Source organism: Magnolia sinica, chromosome 14 (assembly GCF_029962835.1).
Source record: "Magnolia sinica isolate HGM2019 chromosome 14, MsV1, whole genome shotgun sequence".
Taxonomy (NCBI): domain Eukaryota; kingdom Viridiplantae; phylum Streptophyta; class Magnoliopsida; order Magnoliales; family Magnoliaceae; genus Magnolia; species Magnolia sinica.
This window is the reverse complement of record NC_080586.1, coordinates 67,853,666-67,876,629: the sequence shown is the minus strand read 5'-3', so window position 1 is coordinate 67,876,629 and position 22,964 is coordinate 67,853,666. Positions and strand designations below refer to the sequence as shown.

Sequence of the window (22,964 nt, the reverse complement as noted above, 5' to 3'; positions counted from 1 at the left end):
AAACTGGCTGTTTGCAATTGGACTGATAATGGTTTGGCTAATCATGCATACATGGCATATTTACGATGACGGGTGGACGTTTCTGGGTGCTGTAGCACATGCCCTGAGTTATTGGGGTATCGTTTCGCTAGCTGCCAGACCACCAACTATCGATTTACGTACGTGATGTATGATAGACAGCCATTATACGGTACGTGATGTATACGCGTGATGTGTTTCGCTAATGGCCAGCCTTTGCATGGGTGACGAACCCAACTGCCGATAGATGAGCATCCCCAGGTCGATGATGCTCACTCATCCATGCATATAATAAGACTGCATTATTATGTTCTGTTTGTCTTGTTGTTTTTATGCTACTTCTTGTTTAGGGCGGCGGTGTGTAATCTTGAGGAAAAATCACACTAGGCTGGCCACTCATTCATCAATGTTCAACTGTACAGAGGATGCAGGTGCAGGGACAGACGAATACGCAGCGGATCTCGGGACGACTGCAGTCACAATGGAGGAAGAGTTGTACTCCCCTATGGACGTAATAGACGGTCCAGATTCTGCAAAAGGGTGACGAGTGGCGCCCACTAGTGAAAAACGGACGGACAATGGAGGACGCTGTGTCCTTTTTTGAGTTGGAGAAGATGGAGTCGGTCAGCATGTGCTGACCAACTTTGAGAATTTTAGTGCACGGCTAGTGCACTTGTCTACTGTGCACATGTGATGTACATGAAGTCCTTTGACGATGTTTGTGAGAAATCCGCTCCGTCCATCTGTATTCTCATCTCATTTAACGCGTTGATATCAATTTTGAAGCATATCCAGATAGCAGGTGGGCCCAAAATCAGAGTTTTAGGGGCTAATCTGTCCGTTGGGCCATTTCCACAGGGATCGAACAGATGAAATTCGACATGTAAGGTTAATTTATGGTCCTCAGGCAATGTATGAAGTTTCGAGCTGAACGGATGGTGATCTCAAAGTTAATCCATGAATTAGAATTACAAGATACTTAACGTTGATGCCTTTTGTCTCTTGGATTTTAGTCACCTAGGAGATCTCAAAATTAAGTTAAGTCATTGATCCTCGATTAGAAGTTTTAAATATTGATTGAGTCATGATTTCACATGTCACATCTAGCTTACACATTAAAGTGTCAGTTTGATATTGAATTGTTAAGTTGATGATTATTAAGCATGGAAGGAACCAACCTGGGGAATTTGTCCATCATATTCAATGGGAAGAATTGAAAAGAAAAAAAAAAGAAAATACCCAGCTAAAAAAAAATAGTTGTCGTCGAAAATGGCTACTTATTAAAGATCTTTAAAAAGCTTGACATGGAGTGAAAGCCATTAATGGAAAAATCAAAAGTTGGAGGAATAAAAGAGGAAACTAAAAGATGAACTGTAAGGCAAGTTTTGGTTTAGGGTTGTCCTGAATACTCTTTTAATTATCAATGTTATCATGAAAGTGATGAATTGAACCTTTGATTGTGATTAGTCTAGACTTCATTATACACTCATGGAACTCAATGTTTGAAATTGTTCTAATTAGAGGATTAGTGCTTTGAACTTGATTATAAAACTTATTGAGTGCTAGAGTTTAGGAGAAGGTAATGCACAACATTGATGTATTTTAGAATTTTATTATCTAGACTGTTTTTTAAAACAACTTGAGCTTATGAAAATTATCCTGTGGTTCTCGAAATATTTTTCGCATACTTTGCTCGGGACTAGCAAAATGCTGGTTGGGGATTGTGGCATCAAAAACTTGTCCACAACCCCAAGTGTAGGGTCGCGATGTAGTAATAATCTCGGTAAGACCAAAGTTGAATCCACAAGGACCGAACTTATGTGTCTTCTGAATTTAACTAGAATTAGGATCAGATGAAGAACTAAAACTAAATCTAAATAATTGAAAGAGTAATTATGATTAAAGTGATTAAAACTAACAAATTCAAAGGTGGTAACTAGGGTTTCCAAGGATCCACTTGTAGAGATCAGGGAACCCTCTTACTTGATTCAAGTCACATGATTGGAATTGGAGTCCTATCTTATCAAATTGGAAGATATACAATTAAGATCAATCTGAACTTTCCTTGACCTAATTCTAAATGGAGGAGAATTGTGATAATTGGAAGAGATTCCATCACCAAACCATGCCCATGGGACAATGGCTAACAACAGGATTTACCAATCCCACAATCTCAAAATCAGGAAAGGAAGATACTCAAAGCTATTGCAGATCTACTATAATTTGAGTCACAATAAACCATTAAGAACTGAAAGTATTCCTTTAAAATCAAATTATAATCAAAGAAGGTTCAACATTAACATGAATTAAAGCAAGAGAAACATTTTATCACGCTACAAGCTTCAGCTCTTAGCCATAGCTAAGGGGTTTAGCCAACCATAGACATGATTGGACCAAAGTCTCTTAAGAAAAACATGAAAACAACTAAGGAAGGAGAAGAAAAACTCTTGATGATGGCTTCTCCACCCTTTTACTCCACTCTTTAAACTCTAAAAGATGCCTAGGAACATCCTAGGGAGTCCTATTTTGTAACACCCCATACTTTTCAGTACTCGAGTGTTACCATTTAAATCAAATCTAGCATGAATGCATGATAAAACACATGTAACCTATAACTTACACCATGTATGATTACTCATGATCCCCTTAGGGCTTTTTTATCATCAATTTTTAGATTTGAACCGATCCAACCGTCGGATCGACAATAATTGGCAGTTAATGGCCATATTTCAGTCAATATGGTCCACCTAAGCCTTGATCTGCCTCATATTCAATCTCCCACCTTAAAGTGGTATTACAAAATGAACTGATGAACTGGATCCAAGAAAGATATCATAGTGGACCCCACACTGTCAATGCATGTACATAACACATGTGTAGTCGAGGCGCACTGAATTCGGATCTGGGTTAAACCACGTTTGACCCAACCCAATGAGGAAATTCTCCTCTCTGCTTTCAAAAATCCCACCGACGGAAGTTAAACGGATTGAATTCGTTCGTGATAAAGCTGGCCCACCGTGACCATTCATTCAAATGATCTGAACTGTCTATCATGTTCAGACCTGGGATTTGACTAAAACCAAGCTTTTCTCGCACCTTAAGACACGGGTGCATGTGCACAATTTCTGGTGTAAATAGGTCACGTGTGATGGTTTCTGAAAAAGGAAACTCCACATTATTGCCAGGCTGGCTACGCGCATGCGGAATCTCCCTCAATTCTAGCCCTCCACCTCAGCAAATCCCTGCCTTACAATCCATGTAGACTTTAGGGCTTCCTTTGTAATGAAAGAGCCACCGCAAGTGATTCTGAACCTACAAAGTTTGGAGGAATGCTTAGATGATTGGTGGGTCCCACAACGATCTTAGGGCAAATCCAGACCATACAAGTGCCTCAACACAAAGGATGATCCAATCGATCGAAACTTGCCATGATCGGTGGATCATCTTCCTCAAGTGATGGGAAAAAAACCCATCTCTCGTAAGTGGACCCCATCTTCCGATCTAAATCGTTCATCTGGTGGCTTATAGCCATGGAGGGTCATCCAGATGGCTGGATTGCAGCCATACAACTCGAATTTGAATACATCTCCTTGAGAACTTACCTGCTCGGACAACAAAACTGTGACTAATCTCAGGATTAGTTACTGTCGAAGCCTCTAGAGGCTAATTAGTATGGCCTTATAAAAGGTGCCCTTTTAGGGCAACACTTTCCAAAGAAGGAAAGCTAGAGAGAGAATGAGAGGGCGCCGTTATCCCTACTACACTGAACCAGTTGACTCAGTTCGAGATGCTGCGAGCCCAGGCCGAGTTCAGCACTACTTCCAGCCTTCTTAGCAAAGCAAGAGAAGAGGAAAGAGAAAAAGAGGGAGGGATGCTTGCATTCGGGTTGCACCAAGCTACCACACCAGGAGAATCAAATTTGGTCAGATTCCTTTGAGTCAGGATCCGTGTTGGATCAAGTTTGCAGAGTTCGGTTGTTGCACGTGAAAGAAGCAAAGAAGGAAGAAAGGAAATAAAGGAAGAAGAAGAAAAGTAGAGAAAGAAAGAAGATCAGGGAGAGTGCAAGAGGAGATGGTGCGCGAATCCGTGACTCGCTGACTCGAGTCGAAGTGAACGCAGGCTAAGTTCAGACTCGTTTGGGCACGCAGAGAAGAGGGAAAAGAGAAGAAGAAGAAGAAGAAGAAGAAGAAGAAGAAGAGAGAGAGAGAGAGAGAGAGAGAGAGAGAGAGAGCTGGGACTGGGGAGACTGGACGAGTTCAGTCCAGTTTGGGTTGTGACTTGGTGCGAGTCGTGTGTTGGGACCCGAAACTGGACTGAGTTCATGCCATGTTGGCTGTGAGGAAAAGAAAGAAAAAGAAAGCTAGAGAAGAAGAGGAAGAAGGAGACTGTGATCCGTTCGGTTTTGCTGAGTTGACTCGGTTGAGTTCACCGAGTCCGGGGTTGAGTTGTCAACTCGATGAGGTAACTCTTTGCTTTCATACTTTTCAGAGATAAATTTAGGGTCAGATTAGAGTTATCAATTTTTAATATTTTAATTATAGGAAAAATCATTTATCCTCATATTGGAATCCCCCTCTTTCAATTAACAAGTGGTCGTCCTGTGAAGGTGAGTTAACCATATATCCCCTAATTTGAAGTTGTGGCTTGTCTTACCACTTGTGATTACTGTATGGATGCTTGGAGATCCTCGTACTAGTGGATATTTCATCTTATAAGTTAAATGGAGTTTTTGTTGTGGATTTACCATGTTATGGACCATTTATTGCCCAAGAGGCTTTTGAGATAATCTTCTTTTATTATATCCTTATGATGGATTATTTGCCCTTTGCGGCTTGTATTTGCCCTTGTGGGTTTGATTGGTTATTTTCCTTTTGTGGCTTTGATAGGCTATTTGCCCTTTGTGGCTTTGATTGGCTACTTGCCTTTGGGCCTTTGATGAATTGTTATTAAATAACCCTTTGATGGTAAGTCCCACTCGTCGAACTACGATTAGCCACTATAATGACCTTTGAGCTTTCTTAAAATGATTTTTTGAAATTGGAATAATAATGGTTGGGCTAATCATAAATTTTCATGGCATACGGACTTTTTCGGGTGCCTAGTCCTCCTCGAGCGTACCTTTGAGTACTTTTCCGAGAGACTAGTCCACCTTGGGCGTCCTTTTTGCATAATCTTTTTCGGGTGACTAGTTCTCCTTGGGTGTACCTTTGAGTACTTTTCCGAGCGGCTAGTCCTCCTTGGGCGACTTCGTTGCATAGTCTTTTCTGGGTGGCCAGTTCTCCTTGGGCATACCTTTGAGTACTTTCCGGGTGGCTAGTTTTCCTTGGGTGACTTTTTGCCAACTGGATGTACATCCCCAGGTGTATGAGTATGTGTGGAAAGTGGGTTTCCCAATTTTTCATATTTTGATCCATAACCGTTGGAGTACATTTGAATCCATTAAATCCTAACAATTCGTGTATGGTATTTTAGGCTAGAATGGGCATTTAGTGATCCTTAGTGATCTCTAATCAAGCAAGGAATGAATTAAAATCTTAAGGTGAGGATTACCTTCAAGCTTTTTCTACATCATAATAATTATCCTGTTATCCATGCCCCTTATCCTTTTATCAACATCATTTTAGGGCATGAGCCCAAAAATGAGGCAGATCCAAATCTCATGTGGACGACACCATAGGAAATAGTGGGGATTGAACCCCTACAATTAAAAACTTATTGGGCCACAAAAGTTTTGAATGAAGTTGATATTTGTATTTTCCCTTCATTTAGGTCAATGTGATCTACTCAATAGGCTGGATGGCAAATACACATTATTGTGGGCCTTAGAAAGTTTTTAATGGTGGGTTGTAGACACCTCACTTAGGTAAAATCAAACTCATTCATCAACTTCAGTTAACCACCAACGAAAGCAATTATATGGCTAAAAGTATACCCTGGAAGTAGGCATCGGGTCGGATCAGCCAAAACTAGGGCACACAAGCGACATACCAGGCGAGGGAGCACGAACCCATGATGACCAGTGGAGCACTACAAATTGAAAAATCTATCGGGCCAGATATGGTGGTGTGTAAACCGTATTTGTGAATATGATGGGCTGACCATCGTACTTGCACACTACCCACTCTGCACTTGTCATGTCTTTGTCTTGACCATGGTACTGGCCAATCAACGCTACCACCCGTCGTCGTGTGATGCATCAACCAGATCATCTAACATCGATGTACGAAACACCCTTACCTATTTAAGTAGCTCTTTAGAGATGGAGAAGGAGAGGATTGGTAAAGAGAGGATAGTCCAAGCGAGAGAAGATTCGACAGAAGAGCAGAGAGAGCAGACGGAGAAGAAAACACAAGCATATTCAAAGGGTTTGGTCAATGAGAGACAATTATGTCCAACCCAATCCTGATGGCAACAAACTCCCCCCACTTTTGAAGCAGCAGGCACCTAACCCGTTGTCCTCTTTGAAATATTTCCCATACCTATTGCTCTATCCTGTCAAAGGCAAAGCCGACAAAATTACTTAAGTCAACGAGTATGGTCGGGATTCGGAAGATCCGATCATCCCTTTTGACTAAAATGGTACCTGATTTCCCATTTTCCTTCTCACATCATAATTAAGTTGTACTTCACTCCGCATATACCCTACACACCAATAACATCTACACCTCACTCACATCTTGTCTACTTTTATTTCCTTTAATATTTCACCTTCCCGGGTCTTAAAAACCCACTTAGTATGGCGTAATACTGCATATACATTGCTACTACTTTTTTTTCTTACCTTCCCTACCTCAGCCCTAAGTCCTAGCGTAGTATGGCTTAACTCTATGACATTGGAAGTTACTCTAAATGCCCCAAAAAATTGTATAGTTCCACAAAGTGGAGACCATGCATTGCACGGGCAAAAAAGGGTACCTAACTCCTTCATTTTCATAGCTGAAGCTCTTACCCAAAATTTACGGTCACAGACCAACCACGAGAGTCACTTAAGTTTGGGAATCTACGATTCTATGGTTTCTAGCTAGCCGTAGATTCCAAACTTCTTTTGGTTAAAGGGAACTCCAAGTTAAACGCACTTTTATATATGAGTTAACCATGCATTTCAATCAAATCAAGCCGAAACCAACATACAAAAAAAAAGAAGCTAAGAGAGTGAGGGCATCATTTCGTGCCAGTGTCTTCACGTGTGGGAGGGTGTTCACAGAATGATGACTCCATTGGGAATTACTAACCACTAGCCAATGCCTGACTCGAAACACATGACTTTAGGGGGTGTTTAGCACGTGGGAATAGATGGAATTAGGTGGGATGAGTTTTTTAAAAAGGAATGATGACAATTGTCAGGGCATTGTCGTGGAACACTATAGGTTTTGTGGTTGCATAGGTTCCTGTGCCATTGTGTTTGGATGTCATAGGATCAAGGAATGTGGGTCGTCCAAATCCGACGGGATGTTTGGATGGAAGGGTTTCAACAAATCCATCCCACAGGATGTTTGGATGGAAGGGTTTCAACAAATCCATCCCACAGGATGTATGGATGGAAGGGTTTCAACAAATCCATCCCACGGCTCACCCACAGGATGTTTGGATGGAAGGGTTTTAACAAATCCATCTCACGACTCACCCTGCGTGATGTTTGACAGGTCTGGGTTGGGCTACGGTTAACGGTCAACCCGATGCAACTACACACAAGGTGAACCCCTGGTGATAATTCCATTGTTGGAGTTATGTGGGGCCCATCATGATGTGCATGCGGAATCCAAACCATGCAATCCAAATAAATTTCAATAGTAGACATTTCTATTACCATTCTTTCCTTGGTGTGGCCCACCTGAGTTTTGTACCTCCCGTAATTTTTTAATTCTGACCTATTTTTATGTTTCAAAACAGATGGACGTAATGGATTTGCCACGTACATCTCTATGGGTCCAACAAAGCCCCGGGGCACAGGTATATCTCTGTGCCCGGTGTCACATGCAACCCGTTCTTTTAGGGCCTGTTTGGTTTTCCAATTACCAGTGTAGTCGGCAATAAAGTAAGAATATTTACTTTGTGCTTGTAAAGACAGTGGTATTCAGAGGAATATGATGACAATTGCCCATTGTTTGATTTTCACACTGTGTAGAGTAAAATAGGCATCAATTCATTCCATGGGTGTTTGGGTAGTGGAAGTACTTGTCATATCAGACATATGGTGTCCAACACCTCATCTACCACGTGAATGGAAATGTTGTTTGGAAATGACTTGTATATAATGGTGGGTGTAGTAGCTGACCGTTTTTCTGTTGAAATGAGACCGAACACCCCAAAGGAGTGGTTCATCTCCCACCATTATGATCATTGGGATTCTCTTAAACACATAAATACATGGGGGTACATCTGTCGTCCAAAGTGATAGACCACAATCTAATGGTCCCTGCAACAAAATATTTTTATCAAACAACTCCCAATCCAAATCTAAGTTATCCATTTGCTACGCTACACCATACCTTCATCCAAAGGTAGAGAATACCAAATCTACCCATTCCACATGTTGACCACTTTATTGAATAAGGTGTAAACACGTTAACTACACAATGATTTCGCACTATCATGGTGTGGCACAAAATTAATACCAGGCATATAAAAGTCCATAAGTAGTTATGTAAAAGTCCATAACTAATTTAGTGCAATGACATGAGTTGAATAGAGAGAACTAAGATAAAGATTTCGAAGATTAACTTTATAATGATCGCCGCATCATCGTTTCCATTTTCTTCAGCACATTCTCTGTGTGAGTCAGTGTCACCAATGGATGGACAACTAGAGGTCGGTCTTGAGGATGGACGTAGAGGATGATTGGTGCAACTGTCATTGCAATGCTCACTTTCTTCCGACACTGGACTCTCACGGCCGTCTGGGATTTCATCTCCTGGTACATTTCGGGAGCCACTTCTTTATTAAAAAGTTGTCCAACCTATAGATGTTTCTGCAATTGAACTATAATCGTGGAAACATGCCCTGGAATAGCCCTCCACCTGTGCACGACACTCCTCCCAATCATAATATATCCTGAGTCTGCGGCCAATGAATACGACATATACCTTCTTAGCCATCTGCACATTATCAGACCCAAACGAGCAAATATCAGGATAGTTATAACAACTAGATGACGTAAATATATATTTGTATCCATATATTGATTGGAATAAATTATGTAACTGTTTATGTTACATTCATTAGAGCACCCGGCTTTTCTTTAAGATTTTTAAACGCATACATTTCCCTGATGATAATTGCAACACCTGCAAAATGGGTAATGCATAGATGTTGCAAAAATAAACAATGAAATGTACGTGAACAAATAATATACATCTAGGAATGCATCTTCAAAAGAGATTTCAGATTAAGAAAAATATCAAACATCCATACACAACATTATCCAAAATATTAACAGTTATCATCCAAAAGTCTTTGACTGCAATTAAGTAAAGACCTCTCACATGCCCTGTTTTAAACAGGCACGTCCATCTACCTAGCCACCAAACCATAAAGCCAATCCACAAATAGTTCAAGGTTTATAGTTATTACATGTCCCCAATATCCAAACCAAATATAAAAGTCGATAGTTTAAATGTTTCATCTTCCAAACTGTCTCCATACAGGGTACCTGTCAAGAGCATAAGACACTAGCACAAACGTCTACCAAGCTTGCATCATATATAAAACATCGCCCGTCATAGATCTGCACCACCAATGTTTTTCTGAGAATTGTGGAGAGTTTGTTTCAACCACTCCACGCGGCGTTCCTATCGGAGACTAACAAAGAAGGAAGTGAGTTGTTTGTCCTTGGACAAGAGCTGACCAACTTCAATGAACTTGGAGTTGGTCAACCCTTGCACCTCTTCAAGGATGTCCAACACTTTAGTTATACGGTCCACTTCCTTTCCAAGACCAAAATGGGTCATGGCCTCGATAATGTGAGTTAGAGACTTCCCGAGTACGTCACAAGGATGACCAGGATGCAACCGCTTCGTTGTAGTACCACCGCCATTTTTATTCTCAGAATCAGATGCACATTTGGGTGTACTTCGACACGACCGATTTTCCCATGACTGACTGTCGGAAGAAGATCGTGATTTCGTCGCTGAGTCCCCTAAATTGTCGGCAGATCGATCCACACTATCTTCCATATCCTCATCCCCCATCTGACCATATTTCATTTAAATCTCGTTGGACACGTGACGAGGATGCAACCAAATTCCTACTGCCTTGTACGTAACGACCAGTTGCCTGATCATCACCGATGATAACAACTAAATCGTCCATCCTCTCGATTTGCTTTCCTCGGAGTCTTTCAGTTCATGGATAAGACTATAAAAAGATTATAGGTAGATGATTAACTGATTGCCCGCTTTAATACGGGTAATACAAGTATTGATGACATATTATTAAGGACATTTTAAACAATCCAAACGAATATTTTACCCTGAGATAGGCTTCCCATACTTCGTCCGGTGCTGTTACAACCATTCGGTCATTATCCCATTCGAAACCGCTAGCAGCGAGCATATCTTTCACATCATTATAGCATTTCTTGTGATACTTGTAAGTGCTATGGTTTTATGATCCTTTGGTTGTCAAATTTTGTGGTACCAAAACCTTAATCTATGTCTTGTGTAGCTCATTGTTATATATATTCAAGACATTGCATCGTCTCTTTTAAAAAAAACTTTGCCTCAAGTCAAGAACGAAGATCTACTTCAATTCATTTCAAGAAATGCATGTTCAAGCTACAACGACAAAAGTGATCTTGTTCAAGACTCTAGTTTGTGTATAACTCAAGATGAAGTGTAATTCAAGCTCTAGAAGATCTCAAGTTCTATGCTACATCATGTAAAGAGATCTCAAGCTTCACAATCCTGAAAGATCAACTATCATATGAAGAAAATGAAGTCTCGATATTCATATCTCACTTTCAAGGTATGATTAACCTTAGATTGACCTTAGGGTAGGTCATTTTGTATACATAATTCAAATTGAATTACTTTACATGTATTTGGGTTGTTCTAAGACTAGTCCTGAACCCTGTTCGACTAGTCCTAGCATTGCCTCGACCAGTTCAAGAAATTCCATGACTAGTCCTAAGGTTGTTGCAATTTTTTAGAATTTTCTATTCGTCCACGACTAGTGCTGGACTCTGTTCGACCGGTCGTGTGAACAGTGCCGACCTGTCTTACGATCAGTCCTGCATCTACGACTCAAACTATAGCAACTAAATCTAGCCCAACTGGTTTAATTTAAAATCAATTAGAACCTAGAACCATTTTAAAGTGAGTATTGGACATTGAACTTCTACATTCGAATTTCTACTCCGATTGGTTCTTCCGGGCTGCTACAAAAGGAGAAATCCAGGTATTTTACATTTGTGTAAATTTTCTTTATTTTGGTTTCTTTTGAGATTAAGCCAGAAAAATCTCATTGTGTTGGTTATCTGAGGAGAGCCAGAAAACTCAGAAGTGGGGTTTTTGAATTGTGTAAGCCCATTTGAACGACACAATTGTGAAGGTTTAGGTGAACCTGAGAAACCTATTTTCATAGTGAATGCTAATATCCACTGTGTGAGGATATTAGGAATGGAGTAGCAAGCTGTGTGGCTGTTGTTTAACAAGCGGTGAACACACAGGCGAATCATTATAACTCTTTGTGTTTTGTGGATGTGTGATTTATTTTTCCTATCTTTTATCATTCAAGTGTGTAGGATGTCTATGTGGATGTGAATGCTATAATATTTATGTTTTAAGCATTATGGGTAATGTTGTAATAGTTTAGAATTTTAATTCCTTTTTATTTATTTATTCCTCTTCATTTTGAGTTTTTGATACAAAGAACTTTCTAGAAATAAGGTTGTCCTGCCATAAACCCTTGGTTTTTATGGTGAAAGGTTGTCCTCAGAACAACATTTGTATCAACCTCTCAATACTTGATTATTGAGGCTACTTTTCATTTCAGCATTGTGAATTGATTTCTTTTATTTGGCTATCATATTCTTTTATTCCGCTGTTAAAGCTTAAAATTTGGCATAGTCCTATTCACAACCTCTAGGACATATAACTTGGCCTTTTCAATACTTCATACAGCTCTGGATGTTTGACCAATTCACACACACGTGAGTTTCTTTTGAAACCTGCTCAGCTGCAGCTTGGTAAGCTTCCCTTTTAAACCCATTGTCTGCTTTGCGCTCTAGGGCAATTTGCTCTAGCAACGTGTTCAGCATAACTTGATCCATCGCATCGGTCCACTTTATTTTCTGAGCTTGGTAAGATGGCTCAACAAGTAATTTGGCGGGTTTTGCACGATTCTAACATCACATCGGAGGAGTCGGAGTTTTAATGGGTGATTATGTAGGTGTCGCACCGGGACTAGACCACATATCCGACATCTGACCTATGAGTGTATACAAAAATACGAGAACATGTTACTTACGAGTCACTTAAATACTTAAAATTGTGAAATTTCATCATTTTGTTCATATTCTCAAAAAAGATTTCACATTCCAACATTGAAGATTGTATTTTTAATATAGCATGAATGAAAGACTTCAACCACATTGCAGTGAAATATAAGATAGAAGAAGACTATCAGTTCCTATTATTGCTAAGGGAGTCTGTCCACATTCGTTGGGCGACTGAATCGTGTAGTGTAGATCAACCATCTTTTTCCCGCTGAGCAACCTGTACCACCCAATGCCTCTCCTCATTTGTTGAAACCTCATATAGCACTGGATTGCTCTCCACATCTCCCATAGGTATACAAGCACCACCTAAATCTTGATCTGAATCACGTTCTGTCAAAATGAAATTATGGAGCACCGCACATGCAACTACAATTTTCACTTGGGTTTCCAGAGGATATTGCACCACCATTTTCAAGATTGGGAATCGACCTTTCAATAGTTCAAATATACGCTCAATCACATTTCGAAGTTGTGCATGTTTATAATTGAATAACTTTTTATAATTTGCGGGTGATCTCCCAGTACAATATTCTTGGAGGTGGTATCTGACACCATGGTATGGATCCATAAAGCCCGCTGAATGCACGTATTCGGCATCGACAACATAGTATTTTCTTACAAATTGTTATCGTAGTTTAAGAAAGTAATTTTCATAGAAAAATATACAAAAGAGCTTTATTGTAAATGTAAAGGTTACCATTTGGGACATTTAAGGGATCATCAGATCGTGCGAGAGCGTTATGCAACACCCGTGCGTCTGAAGCGGAACCCTCCCAACCGGCTAAGATATATATAAATTTCATATAAAATCCACATGCACCAAGCACGTTTTGAGATAAGAAACTTTTTTTATTGCGGAAGCTAGCTTGGTGGGTCGTTTGTACATGGACAGAAATGTGGGTCCCATCGATTGCACCGACGCAATCCTAGAATTACATAGTCAAAACTGATTTTATTAGTTACTGTTAGATAACTAAACAACCATTAGTCAATTTTCAAAGATACTTTCAATTAAACTTATACCTGAAAGTATGTTGACCAAAATGGGTTTGATTGAATCTCGATAGGGATTTCAGCACCTGCCTGTTGAATATACGTAGGATAGAGAGATACAATTGCATCAAGAACTCGGTTGAAGTGACGATTAACGGTTTCACCTGAACATATAAACCGGTGTCCAATTACCTGATTACACACGCTCTGTCCTACTGTGTGTAGGAATAGTACCAATTGCTCTTCCAGGCTAACGTGTCGTGTATCACATAAAAACGTCTTCTCACGTAAATCATTACATAGCCGAAAAAAATTTCCTTGCGTCATCCTCAGCTAGGTAATACAATCTCTATCAGAGCTATGAACAATAGAATTGATGAACCTCGCCCACTCATCATCTCCTAGACAAGCTAGCTGTCTAAACATGTATAGTCAGCAGTATTCCCCAACGGCAACTATATATACAAGCAACCATGACAAGAACCACGATATAATGGCCCAGTTCTTCCTCACTCAGGTTATCCATCTCCTAAAAATTCACACCAAACTTGAAATCAATCTTCCTCATATTAACTGTTTCATGAAATCGTGGGATTTAATCGGATCACATGTTGTTACGAAGTTGGATGTAGTTAAGGAGCGAGTTTGACTTAATAACTTTCATACATGCATTAATTGACCCACTAATCAAAGTGCCTGCCCTGACCTAGGCATGGTATTACACGTGTTTGGCTGTTGCCTACTATGCTTTTATAAAATTTTGTACATGCACCAAAAATGAGGCAGATGCAACACCTGCAAGATCGAGCTGTATTGGCACTTTCCTTTCCTCGATCTTGGTAGCAGAAGAACTTTTGAATTAAAAGGCTATCGTGGAAAACTTCTTGGATCGAGCTGTATTGGCACTTTCCTTTCCTCACGTCCTTAGATATGATGTGTGTCCACTGAAATCCGCTAACCATTCCGTACGATTCTTTGAATGGTACCAACTTGAATGATGAACACAGTCGTCTGATCCAGACCGTTGAATCACCCGATCATCTCTTTAAAAAGCCAATCCCAGAAACCCCACCACTCAGAAGATACAACTATTTCATCCACCACCCGTTTATGGATGGTTGATAGACGTTGATGGTCTTTTGACTACACTAATTTCAGAGCAATGACCCAAATTCTAAAATTTTAAACAATGGCACATCCATGAGTGGTCTATCAATTGATCGGTATGGATGAATTGATACAGTTGATGGTCTTTTGACTATACTAGTTTCAGTCACTTTAACAGCTGATGAGCTCCATCCATTTTATTATAGTCTCCATTAGCATGCTTAGAGGTCCACATAAACTATATTAAGATGAGGAAAAAACCCATTTGTTACCTAAATTTCTAATTTAAAAAAATCAAATTCAAAGTATGATGCAAGCTAATACATCAAGATAATACACATTTGTTTAATTAAAATGTGACAATGAACTGATTCACACCTACGAATGTGGACTACCTATCAACCACTTGTGTCATAAAATAGGTGGAGATGGGATGTGTCGCGCATTTAGAGCAGTCCGTATAAAAATGAAACTCCCCCAAAACAGAATATTGCTTCCATTTGGTATTAGGATAAGAGAATATTTCCATTGTCTGCTTGCATGCTTTTCATATCCATGGCCCACATTGCAAAATTGCAATCCTAGGTGTTGCTATTGTGAAATTGCAATCCTTTGGTATTAATATAAATATTTTTTGAGATTTGCTTACACACAAATAATTATAATTCTAACTAGTTGGTGTTTGGGGTCCACTATCATGGTGATATGACATCTCACCCATCTAATAAGGCCATCCTGCTTAAAAAATGGAATGCCTAAAAATTAGGTTGATTCAACAATGAGGTGGGGCATTCTATTTTCATGGCTGGATTGGCCTAATTTTCAAACATCTTAGCTAAATAACCATAAATAACAACCTAAAAAACTCCACATTTATGTGGGCATTTTATTTTCAAGGTTGGATTGACCTAATTTTCGAATATCTTAGTTTCATGGTGGGAGGATAAACCTTGTTGTGGGGGTAAGATGTTTTACATATATCATGACAGGACGTTCCAAGCCAACCAATTACAACTAGTTATGTGTGAGCATTTCTCTTTTTTTCTTTTTTTTCTTTTTGAGATCAGATATAAAAAAGAATAAAAATGCTTAGGATTGAAAAGTAATCACCTATTGGCAACTTCTTTTTTTTTATATGTATTTAAGTTTTATCATTCAAGGACAAAAAGAAAAGGCTTGTGTAAGCAGACACAAGATCTAGTGGCTCCCTGGAATTTTAGTGGGATCCGCCAGGTCATTAAATGTTGCTTGGATGGAATAAAATTTTCATTCTTTACAAAAAAAGGCCAACAACATGTTGTTGGTTTTTTATCTCTTTGGGCTTAAACAAAGGTGGATGAAATCATTTAAAACAATCTAGACCGAATAAAACTTTCATTCTTTACCAAAATAAAAACCAACAACATGTTATTGGTTTTGTTCTTTTTGGGCTTAAACAAAAGTGGATGAAATCATTTAAAACAATCTAACCATGTAATACGAATACATATGACAAGTATTTTTAAGTAGTCGAAGGTGCATTTAAATAAAGTGGTATCATGATATTCTTTCCATCAAAAGAGTTCTACTTTTTACTGATATCATTTCTTACAACTTGTAAATATTTCTCTTTACTTGTATTAATTACATGTGCTTGTTTGCTAATCTACTTGCATGAGTAGTGACTGTCATATACCACAGATTGTACAGGTGGTGACCGGCATATACCACGATCTGAACCATTCATTAGTCAGTGGCCCACCCACAGATTGTCGGATGGCCCACCCATGGACTGACCATAATTATATCTGAATATGCCTAATTTTCTGCACGAATACATCTCTATGATATGTGCGTGGATGGAGCCATGGACCATTCACTTTTTCTTTTCTTTTTTCTTCTTCCTCCTCTTTTTCTTCTTTGAGTATGATTTTCGTATCCTGATCAAGGATCAAGTGGCTCTCTCTTGAAACAGATGGACGGGATTTGGACCGGGACAGGCGAGAAGAGCGAGCCCGAAAAGTGAGAAAACCTGATATGAAAAATACGATTAAGAGGAATGAAACCACTCGGCCTGTTGTGGTCCTTATCTAATAGCAAGATTGTGAACAGTACCAGCGTTATGCAAGAAGAGAAAGCAAGAGAATGAGAATCCGATGGACTTCTAACCTTTGTCGGTAAGGGATTCCTTCAGTTTCTGATCGCTGGCGACGTCTTCTCATCGAGAAAGATCTTCGTCTAGAACGGCGAAATCTGACGGTATGTTAGTGTTAACATTCCAAACCATAGGGAAAAAGAAGAAGAAGAAGAAGAAGAAGAAGAAGATGAGACAACAAAGTTACCTGAATAAGGAAGAAACCGGAGATAGTCTCCACCTATCCTCTCCATCGACATTATATAGAGGTCGGATGATATATTGGAAGATCACATGGCTTACCAGCGACCTACAATATCAGGGCGATAGATCTGCTCCAGCAAATCCACAAGATTTCCGTTGAGTCTTGTGAAAGAATGCAGAAGCGTGTAGGTGAGACGATGGAGAACCCATGAAAACCCATGGGTTTCTCTCTTCTCTTGGTACGGCGCATTTTCTGTTCGACGGAAGTGTATTTAGATGGTTGGGTTTCTAAGGCAGGATTTCATAAAACCATAGGCCAAGCGTTGTATCCAATGGCGTTTCAAATATGACATTAAATGTTCTACGCAAATATATAGATTTCAAATACCACATTAAATGTTACATGCAAATATATACTGCATGTAGTCCACGGGATCAAGAATCTCATACCACCTAATGCCATCTATTCCCACGCACCAAACACCCCCTTACGGTTTTACTGAAGATTCTTTAACTTCCACAATTCCAATCCTTACTGGTCTCATGCTAACCTACTAATCTACTAACCAACTAACTTTCTAGTTTATATTGGTCCATTTTACTTTCCTGCTTGCATCCTACATTTCAGTGCAAACTAGTCCATTGACTTTCTTGTGAGCATCTTACATTCCAATCTATACTGGTTCATTTACTTTCATGCCAACATCTTGCATTCCAGTTGCCACCGGTCTGTTTACTTTCCTGCAATCCAGTCCATAATGGTCCATTTACCTTTCCGTCTATATATCATAATATCCCAGTGTACACTGGTCCTATATTTTTCTAGAAATTTACATTCCACATGTTTGCTCTTAAAAAAAAAAACAAAAGATTAAAAAAAAAAAATCAGAAAAAAAAAAAAGAGCACAGCAAGCCAATCATCAAAGGGTAATAGGCCATTCTGCAACCATCGTGCCAAAAATTCAGCTACGGGTCCATCGTCTGGCAAAATCATCACACATATACCAAAGCATTATCTGAACCCCTGCACATGTAGCAAGTTCCGCCTCAACCCACAAAAGTGTGTCTTCGAGGCAAATAGGGGCAAGCTGCTCAGATGCATTGTTAGCGAGAGATGACATTCAGGTCGACGAATTGAAAGACAAATCAATCATCGAAATGCCACCCTTGAAGATCGAGAGGGAAATATGAGGTTTCTTAGGCAGAATCTAGTACATCAATCGCTTCATAGCCCAGCTCACGCCCATATGTGAGCCCATATTCAAGTTGCTATGTAAAAACACGATGAAAGAATGGAACGAAGAATGTCAAGAAGCCTTCGACAGAATCAAGAAGTACTTGTTAAATCCATCAGTGCTAGTCCCACTAATATCAGGAAGACCACTTCTACTCTACATCTCACAAGCCGCAAATGTCATCAGGTATGTCCTCGGCCAGCATGATGGCACAAGAAGAAAAGAGCAAGCAATCTACTATCTCAGTAGCCGATTCACATATTACGAATCTAAATACTCCCCAGTCAAAAAGACATGTCTTGCCCTTATATGGGCGACTCAACGCTTCTGTCAATACATGATCGCTTATCCGGTCCTCTTTCTTGCACGTATGGATCCATTGAAGTATCTGTTTGAGAAAACGACGCTGACCGATAGAATAGAAAAATGATAGTTGCAACTTTCTGAGTTCAATGTCACCTATGTCACACATAAAGCAATCAAGGGGCAAGCAATGGCTGAACATCTCATAGTACACCATCTGCCTGACTTCCAACAATTAAAGACTTTCTTCCCCAATGAGGATATCCTATTCTTTAAAGGCAGAGAAGGACCAAAGGGAAACAAATGGACCTTGTACTTCGACGGTGCAGTTAACGCTAAAGGAAGCAGAGTAGGGGCAATCCTCTACTCTTGAGATGATATCCCCATCCCTATCTCACGATGATTAGCTTTTGGATGCACAAATAACATAACTGAGTATGAAGCATGTATAGTGGGCTTGAAATAAGCAATCATCCTAGGAGTGAAGAAAGTTGAGAGTTTTCGGTGATTCTCAGCTCATCAATGAAACGAATAGTGACTGGAAAATGAATGACAAGAAGCTGATTCTGTATCACGTCTACTTCGAAAATCTCATCGATGAATTTCAAAAGGTCACCTTTACGGACATGTTGTGCACCAAGAATCAATTCGTAGATGCTTTGGCTACACTGATATCCACGCTAGAAATTCCTAAAGGAACAACTCAATGGGAACTCACAGTCGAACTTCAAGAAGGCTTGACGTTCTGCCTAAAAATTGAAGAAGCCGAAATGCCACTTGACGAACATCCTTGGTATACTAATATTAAGAAATATTTAGAAGATCGAGTATACCCAGAAAGCGCCACGACAACAGACCACCGCATAATTCAGCGATTAGCCACTCAGTTCGATATTAACGGCAGCATCCTATACAAACGGTCCTTCAACCATGTCCTGGTACGTTGCATGGATGAGATAGAAGTTGTAAAAATCATGTCTGAAGTCCAGGATAGAATCTATGGTCCACACATGAATGAACATATGATGACCAAGAAGATCCTACAACTAGGATACTACTGGCTAACTATAGAGACAGACTGTTGCTAGCACATCAGCACGTGCTACAAATGTTAGGAGCACATGAATCGGATTCACACACCTACTTCTGAATTAAACAACCTGACGATACCCTAGCTCTTCTCAATGCAGGGTATCGACATTATCAGTAAAATCAGCCCCAAAGCATGTAATGGCCACCAGTACATCCTGGTGGCAGTCAATTACTTCACCAAATGGGTGGAGGTATAATTCTATACCACCATAACAGCATCACATGTGGTACGATTCCTAAAGAACAACATCATCAACCGCTATGGAATCCCACAGGTCATCATCAGAGATAATGGGACACCCTTTGTAAATCAATAGATTGATAATTCTTAAAATAATGCAAAATCAAGAGGTACTAATCAAGCCCATATGAACTACAAATGAATGGAGGGGTTGAAGCTGCCAACAAGACACTCATTTACATTATTGAAAAAATGGTAAAAACATAACATGACTGGTTAAAGATGCTTCCTTATGCACTTTGAGCTTATCAAACATCCGTATGCACTGCAACAGGCGACACTCCATACAATCTTACATATGGAATAGAGGTTGTTCTACCAGTCGAAGTGGAGATTCCCTCACTACGCATACTATTGGAAAGTGAAGTCGAAGAGGAAGAATGGCTACAAGCTCGTCATGATCAATTCCATCTAGCAAATGAAAAGTGCATGCGAGCTCTATGCCATTCCCAGACTTACCATAAGAGGATCACACGAGCGTACAACAAGAGGGTCCGCATAAGAATGTTTAGAGTAAGAGACATGGTAATGAAAAAAAAATCATACCTCCTCACTTGTCTAATCCAATGGGTAAATTTAAGCCCTATATAGGGAGGTTCGCTCATCGTTCAAAAAGTACTCCTTAAGGGCACACTCCACCTCACCAACATGGAGGGTGAAGATCTTCTTGAAGCCAATCAATGTCAACTATGTCAAAATTTACCACGAGTAGTAGAATGGTTATGAGAAGTCACCCGAAGTCGAGCCACATCCCACTTTACCAACATGCCCTTAGAAAAAGAAAAGAAAAAAAAAAGAGAGAAAAAACAATAAGAGCATAAAAAAAAAGTAAAAAAAGAAGAAAGGATAAAAAACATTCTTGGGGTAAAACCCCATAAACATCATCCACCCCTAAAAAAATCATGACATCAGGAAGTGCGATGACGAAATCCCCGACCACAGACAAAGAAAATTAAAAAGAGAAATGTGTGTCTAAAGCAAAATGAGAGAGGTGAAAACCTATAAAGGCGTTCGAGTAAAAATAATGGATGTACAACGAACCTGGTGAAAATCCGGAGGGCTCTAGGAGAAAGAAGACAAAGCTGTCAAGGGGTAGGTAAGAACAAATACCTGAGATGTGGTGATAACCCGAAAGGGTGCCGCAGGTAGAAATGATGGGCGAAACCGGAAGTAGTGAAAACCTGGAAGGTCGCCACGAGTAAAAATGGCAACAAAAAAAGAAGAAGGAAAAACATGAAAAAAATAAGAGGGTGTTTCTCGACTTCAGGCTGAATTCGTATCTCGAAGGCAAAGCATGAAAACCGTGACGTTTCAAAAACTTTCAACTCAACTCAGATTTAGGAAGAAATTTCTAATACGTACTTTTAAAGGTCTTCCAAAACCTTGAGGAATCAACTCAAAGCTTGTAGAGGGCGAATGTTGAAATATTCAAGTGTTTGATCCCTACACTCCAAAGCACCAAAAATCCAAACCACGGATCATATAGATAAGACCGGAATTAAAAAAAGAAAATTCATTCCATTTCTTTCATAAAAAGTTATGTTTAACTTGAAGAAAAAATGGGCGCACATAATGGCATATAACACAAAAAACCCTATATATATATATATATATATATATATATAAGTCATTGTAAGTTACACCACTTAAGTCTTGGGGGTCTTTTCAGAATGTTTAATTAGACAACAACCTCAGCCAACTCATAGGTGAGTCTCGCTCCCTCTACTCTAACTCTTCAATCCTTTGGCTGAAGCGATCTCTTTCTTTCTATAGGTACAAAAGCACCCTTGATAATTGATAGAAGATCGTTGCATCAACCAAAAGCACACTCGAAGTTGGACACCAAGCAACAAACTCGCCTCAATAAAGGCTAATATTGATCGCATCCATTAGATTGTGAAATGATATGAAATATCTGCAATAAAAACAAACTTCGATTGCAACTATTGCAATCTCTAATGGGAATGAGAGCCAATTAGACCTATTTGAAAAAATAAGAGGGCAAATAAAAATTATTTGGCGACGCTCACCTGCAAGATCGGGTGGATATTTTCAAAATATATGGCCTAAGAAAATCTTTCAAAAAATATTTTGCAATAAAATCCCCATAGAACCATGTTCTACAACTGGAGATCTTTTTCAAAAATCTAAAAAAAGAAAAGAAAAAAAGAAGCCTTTAAAAAATAACAATGCACACGTCATCTAAGGCACTGAGCGGTCTTCATACTCCCCAATGGGTTCTGATGCAACACCAATAATTGATTTTAGTTTTCTCCGAGATCATACTCAAAACATGGGGCAGCTGACCTGAACTCGTCTAAGAATATAGAATGGTTACTCTTGGATTAGTGGTAAAATTAAGAACTCGAATGACAAAAGAACGATCCAGATGGCTCTAGTCTGGGACACTTGTAAGCCTAACACATTGTAATGTGAGAGATCCATAAAGTCGCAGAATACATAGGAAACTGCTCATTACAAACGACTTGTCTTACAAATGATCTTAGGGGATCGTGTAGCATCGAAAGCTACTTTTCCAGATTGAAGTGTTTATTCTTGTAAGGTCGTAGAAAGCGCGTGGGCTCTAACCACCCACAATCTAGACTTGCAGACTATTTCGATGCACATATGCCGATCACAGCGTGAAAGGGTCACAATTTGATAGCTCGTAAAGTCGTAAAATGTGCAGGGACAAATTGGAACGTTTTCCCCAACCCTCATGAGACGTCCAGGTTAAGCTTTAACCAAGCGTGCCTCTTAACAACGATACTCTGGTAAATAATAGACCAAATCGTGTCTCTATCTAATCCAAAAATGGGGTGTCCACTCGCTTTGGCATTCGATTGTACTCTAATTTTTTTCAAAGAGAAGCATCTATAGACATCCCCACCTTAGGTGAAATCAAACCCACTTATCAACTTCCATTAGACATCAACTGAAGCAACTATATGATTAAAAGTAAGCCCTAGAAGCAGCTATTGGGTCGAATTAACCAAAACTAGGGCACACAAGCAATAGACCAGGCAAGGAAGCACAAACCTATGATGACCAACGGATCACCCCGAATTGAAGTCATCAGGCCTAGATATGGTGATGTGTAAACCATATTTATGGATATTGTGGGCCGACTACCATATTTGTGCACTACCCACTCTGCACTCA

General features: G+C 39.6%; 1 long non-coding RNA gene across 1 annotated transcript; it reads right to left on the bottom strand.

Annotated features, from left to right (window-relative positions):
* Positions 1 to 8,639: 8,639 nt before the first annotated feature.
* On the bottom strand, positions 8,640 to 10,605 carry LOC131225427 (uncharacterized). Its single transcript, XR_009161351.1, has 2 exons — positions 10,486 to 10,605; positions 8,640 to 10,371 (listed from the first exon to the last, which is right to left on the bottom strand). It is a non-coding gene; the product is annotated as an uncharacterized LOC131225427 (long non-coding RNA).
* Between the last annotated feature and the right edge of the window lie 12,359 nt (positions 10,606 to 22,964).